General features: G+C 47.5%; 1 non-coding gene across 1 annotated transcript; it reads right to left on the reverse strand.

Moving 5' to 3' along the window:
- Positions 1 to 5,018: 5,018 nt before the first annotated feature.
- TRNAP-AGG lies at positions 5,019 to 5,090 on the reverse strand. The gene has a single exon. It is a non-coding gene; the product is annotated as a tRNA-Pro (tRNA).
- Between the last annotated feature and the right edge of the window lie 910 nt (positions 5,091 to 6,000).

The raw sequence follows: 6,000 nt of genomic DNA on the forward strand, positions 1-6,000 counted from the left end.
TGTAACTTTATGTGTATCCCTGAAATGACTGCCACCAGGCGTTGGCCCAGGGGAGGTCACGTTGAATGGAGGTTGCCTAAGCCTGCCTTTCTAACAGCTGCTTGGTAGGCCCCCTGTCCATTCAGATTTCCACTTCTGAGAAGGCTTTGATCTTAGCATATCTGGCTTCTCATGTGTGTCCTCAGGTCAAGCCCCCAGCAGTTTCCTTTGAATGCTCATTGGGGGAGGACCTTCCCCATGCACCTCCAAGGACACTCAGATCTTTCACACACTCCCAAGCTCTGCTCTCCTCTCCCCGCCAGTTCCAGCTCCCCTGAAATTCAGATAAGATTCCCTGAAAGAACAATTGTCCCCTGACCCCACATAATCCCTGAGGCCCTCAAGGATCAGATTCATTAAAAAAAAACAAATGAATAAACTAGCTCCTTTCTCAGAAGCACCCAACTAGGACCGAAGGAGGCCTGGGAGTCCTGAAAGCTAGGTTCCTGTCTTGACACTGGCTCTGCCACTAGCTAGCTCTGTGGCCTTGAGCTTAATTCCGTGGTTCTCACCGACCTCTTTTAGTGGTGGCTGGGAACTGGAATGCATGAGGCCAAAACAACTGATAATTTTTAGAGTTGGTGAAAGCCATCCAGCTGTAACATTTCCTGATGCAGGGCTCTGTGCTTATTAGAAGCTGAGTCAGGGCTCCCCATGTTTTTTTGTCAACATTATTATACCATGGTAATCTTTTTAAAACACACATCTAGTTCTGGTCCTGTGCTATCCACCCCCATCCCCACCAAAAATGTGTCAATGGCTTTTCGTAAGTCTTAAAATAATGACCTCTGCCTACCAGACCTTGTATAGAGAACCTCACCTCAAACCACTCTCTCTGTGTCTCTCTGTCTGTCTGTCTGTCTGTCTGTCTCTATCCCTCCATACAGTCCTCCTTTCAGTTCTCTAAACTCACCAAGCTTCCTTCCAGCTCAAGATTCTTAACATCTAGTTCTCTCATTATGGAATGTTCCTGACTCCACTCCCTATCCCCATTCTGCCTGGTTGAATCCCATGGGTTAAATCGGGTGGGTCCCTCCTTTCCTCACACAAGACTTTCTGGAAACCCCAGAGTAAGTGAACAGCTTCTGTTTCGTTTGCATACTACTCTGTATTTTTTTTTTCTTTGTGGGCTTTATCACTAGTACAATAAATTAATTGTATTTTCTGATTTTTAAAATTATCTGCTTATTTCATAGGGTAGAAGCCTCATCTGTCTGGTTCCATGCACAGTGCCTGGAATACTATAGATGTTTGACAAATGTTTGCTCAATAAATGTTTAGTAAATGTTGATTGACTGGAAGAATGCATGAGTGAATGACCTGAAGATTTTGGTGTTTTGTTTTGTTTTTTAGATTTTATTTATTTATTTGACAGACAGAGATCACAAGTAGGCAGAGAGGGAGGGAGGAAACAGGCTCCCTGCTGAGCAGAGAGCCCGATGTGGGGCTTGATCCCAGGACCTGGGATCATGACCCGAGCCAAAGGCAGAGGCTTTAACCCACTGAGCCACTCAGGTGCCCCAAGATTTTTTTTTTTTTAATTATAGTATCAGAGAGCTATTCTTTATTCTTTGTAAGACTCAGTCATCTTTTGTGATACGTTGGGTAGGACCCTGTACCACCACACGGACCTAAGATCATAAAGATCAATGAAAGGAAAGAAAAATGTTGGTTCATCTCTGCTACTCAAGGCTCAAATCTAAGATTCTCTCTCAGAACAACTCACTTCAGCTGTTAAAGACCAACTCCGGAGTTTTGCTAGCGGTGCTGGCTCAATTTTTTCCTCTCCCTCCAGATCCAAGGGATCCTATCCACCTTAATAAATAATTCAGCTTAGGGGCACATGGGTGGCTCAGTTGGTTAGGTCTCCAACTCTTGGTCTCAGCTCAGGTCACTATCTCAGGGTTGTGAATTCAAGTCCCACTTTGGCTGCACCCAGTGTGGAGCCTACTTAAAAAATATACTTCAGTTTAATTGCATAAGCACCATATCCCTGGATGACAACACAGCTTTCTTCCCTATAAGTTCCACCTTTATATCATGCACACAGAAGGATCAGCAAAAAGGTCGTGGGGTGCCCAGAAATCAGCTTTTTATCTGTGGTCTCTCCTTTAAGACCCTGAAGGGACGATCCATGACAGTACTTGTTTTTTTCCACAAGGGGGCAGATTCCAGCTTGTATTCATAGCTCCAGAGAGCAGACACTGCCTGTTCATGCAAGTTTCCTGACCAGCAGAAGTTCCCACTCTCTCTTCCATAAATCCTCCCAGCATGCCAGCAATATTTCCTTAGGACTCATATTCACAGTGATCCCTCATCACAAAGCCTGATCAAATGAGGCTGATGAAGTCCCGTTGGTTGTACAATTCCTTCCCTAACCTTAGTTTTCCTCTTCCTCTCTGGTGTCTCTATTGTGGACATCTGTTCTTCATCTTATCAAATCAATTATTTTAAGACCCTGCTCTGTGCAACCTTACAGTGTGACCCCCAAACAACATCTGGTTCAGAATCGGCTGAAAGTGATCAAAGCCTAAAGCAGCCCTGTTTTTAAGCAACTCTGACTGGATGCAACAGCAATCAATGGCACTGATACCTAATTTATAGCTCCCGAGATCCTACTTTGTGCCTTCCTGTATGTCTGGGTGGAAGAGCCTTTCCAGGCTTCTTTAAAACATTGATAGGGCCATATTGTGGCCCAAAAGGAGAGCTGCCACAGAATATTTTCCAAGCATGCCCCCACTCTCAGACTTTCCCAAAGATGGCACATTCCCCACACTGCAGGAGCCCTCTCTTCATTCAAGCCCCTAGTACCCCAGGTGCTACAGGATCAGGCATTCCTTATCAACCTGTATAACTTTGTGATTTAAAGCAATTCATACAATGCATTAACCAAATATCTCTCAAGTATCTACTAGGTGTTAAAAACTGTTCCAGCCTCTGAGATGTCAGCAGTTATAAAAACCCTGTTCTCACGGAGCTTCCGTTCTGGTGATGGGAGAGGGAGAATTAAGAAAAGCAACAACAGCAGCAGCAAAAGTCGGGTGGTGGTATGTGCAAAGAGGAAACTCAGAGTGGAGAAAGGTGGACAGAGAGCAAAGAGGGTGGGGGCTAGTTCATGTAGGTGGTCAGAGAAGTCCTCCCTAGTAGGTAGTAACATCTGTGCAGGGGTCTTAAACTCAGTGAGGAACTGAGCCATGGTGGCAGGAGGGAGACAAGATTAAAGACAGAGAAAAGGGTACGTGCAAAGGTTCTGAGGTGGGAATTTCTGTGGCATACTTGGGGTTAATGTCATCGGAATGCAGCCACCTGGAAGAACTAAGTTGTAGGAGATGAGGTCAGCGAAGTGAGGGGAGTCCAAGAAGCAGCAAAATCACAGAGATTTTTTTAAGTCATGACAAAGAGCTTTGATTTTATGCTAAATGAAATGGAGACCCACAGAGAGTTTTAAGCAGTGACCAGCTCCGACCTAGGTTTCAACAAGATTGTTCTGTCTGTCCTGTTGAAAAGAGCCTGAAGGGGCACAAGGGCCAGCCAGAGAGACCTGCAAGGGGCCACTGCAGCAGCACAGGTGAGAGATGGTGGCTGCTTGGGCTATGGTGGGGGTGGAGTCAGTTAAGTGTTTGGATTCTGGAAAGATTCTTTTTTTTTTTTTTTTAGTATTTTCCACTTTATTATAGGAAGTAACTCACCTCAGAAATGCAGTGAAAAGCCTGAACCTAAAGTAAACTCTGAGCAAATGTACTGATAGAAATGACAAGATACAAAAAGGAGTTGTTGAAAACTGGAAGAATTCAGATTAGACCAAAATAAAATCATGGTTTTACATACATTTTTACTAAGAAAAACTTGGGGTTTGGTATTAGGATGTCATTTTCTTATATGCTGACTGACTGGATTCTGGAAAGATTCTAACCATACAGCCAACATCATATGGTAAAGGATTGAATGCGCGTTGTTGAGAGAGAGGATTAATGGATGATTCCAAGATTGTTTTGCGGTTTTTCCAAATATTGAAGAGGTACCAGAAGTTAAAGACTCAGCAGTGTAGCTAAGAGTGAGGTGAAAAATACCTCTGGTTTCTAGCTCATTCCTCAGGTGAGTCAGGGCATATGTGACTGAAATAGTAGGATGTGATCCATCACTAAATACCCAGCAGGTAGAGAATGGTGGGAAGGTGTGATGTTAGGATCTAGTCCTTTCTATAAGGATTGAAAGCCACACAGAGTTTGAGGTCCCCCTCAAACCACACACACACTGACCCACTGGGCGGCCTCTTCTCTTTTGGAGCTTCCTGCTCTTAGCAGTCTGTTTCTGTGGCCTGGGTAAGTAAGGAGGGTCACAGAGGAACTAAGTTTGACACATGGTTGCACCCAGAACTAAACTTATCCAGATGCCATGTCAAGGGACTACCCTCACAAAATCCAGTTTAATTGGAATGATTGAAAAGCTCCACAGGTGAGTCCAATATGCCGGCAGGCCTGAGCGTCGTCGTTAGAAGGTCATCCCACAGTGCTACAGCATCCGAGACTCCGCCACCCCCACAGGCACGAGGTCCCCGGAATGTTAGGCCTGAAGGAGGGAGGGATCCCAGGCTTTAGGTGATGAGACACCTTGCTGCATTTGCTGACCCTTGGAGGTCCCAGCACCCAAAGAAGGGCTCCCGTGATTGCAGAGGAGGAAAAGTGAGGGTTATGCAAAACGATTGATATAAAATAGGCCTGGCCCAGTCCTGAATGAACGATTTTTGGATAACGACAAAAAACTGCAGAAGAGAAATTATTGACTTTAGAAACAGTGATTTTCTAAAAGAAATGCTATATAAATTATTTTCTAATAACATCTGACATTTATCCTGATTTAACAACACAAAGATTAAGTGTATAAATCTGAACTAGTGGAGCTTACGTCGGTGCCTGTTCAGGAACATTAACTATAGAAGGTGCTCCCTGAAGCGGGATGGCGACAAGAGGAGAAAAACAGGGCTCGTCCGGGATTTGAACCCGGGACCTCTCGCACCCTAAGCGAGAATCATACCCCTAGACCAACGAGCCACCCACGACTAGTCCCCCATTTCTAAAGTTTAGTAAAGAAAATTTTAGCCACGTCCACAGATGGCTGAAAAAAAAAATCTTTTTGCAACTGTGGGCTTGGGGTGACGCCTAGTGGATGAACCAATCACTGCAGGCTCCCACGCCCCAATGCCGGAAGGCGGGCTCCTAGAATACTGATCCTTTTCAGGGAAAACCCAGGCATCAACGAGAATAATTTCCGCACATTTTCGCTGCGGGAGTGGTGGGAGGCCATCGCCTCAGGGACGGTCAAGGGCTGCGGGGTGACCCCGGGGGCGTGGGGAGGGGAGGACGCGCCCCGCCCGGAGGGCTGCCCGCGGCCCTCGGGAGAGCGGGGCGATGGGGAGGCTGCTGCTGACAGCTCCTGGGTTCGACCAGGCTCGGGCGTCTCCGGCCCGGCCTTAGGTTCCACGGAACGTCTCCGGAAAGCTTCCGCGTCTCTCCGCGGCGCCTCCCCGAGCGTCCGGGCGCCCAACCGCCGGCCGACCCCAGACTCGGCGTGGCTGGCGGAGCTAGAGCTCCCGCCGCGTGACGCCCTCCGTGAGGGGCCCCGCCAGACGGAGGAGGGTCCCGACTCTCCCGGGTGAGCAGCCTGTGCCCGGCCCGGGACAGGCGCCCCGAACACCTAGACCTCACGGGGGTTGTTTTGTCTCAGGACAGGACGTGCGGTACGGCCCTTTCCATCAGTCTCGAATACTGCGGCTTGGAAAGAGAGAGAAAGTCACACAAAGCAGGAAGGAATGCAAAAAAAGAGATAGAAAACCCCGGACAAACTGCAAATAGATAGACCACGGGGGGGCGGTGTGCGGGGGGGGGGGGGGGGGGGAAAGAGGAAAGAGAAGGAGGATGGTTTACCAGTTTCTCGTGGGGGGGGGTAGCGTGGCCGGGCGGT

This window comes from Lontra canadensis, unplaced genomic scaffold (genome assembly GCF_010015895.1).
Source record: "Lontra canadensis isolate GAN:19392208 unplaced genomic scaffold, GSC_riverotter_1.0 scaffold12, whole genome shotgun sequence".
NCBI lineage: Eukaryota > Metazoa > Chordata > Mammalia > Carnivora > Mustelidae > Lontra > Lontra canadensis.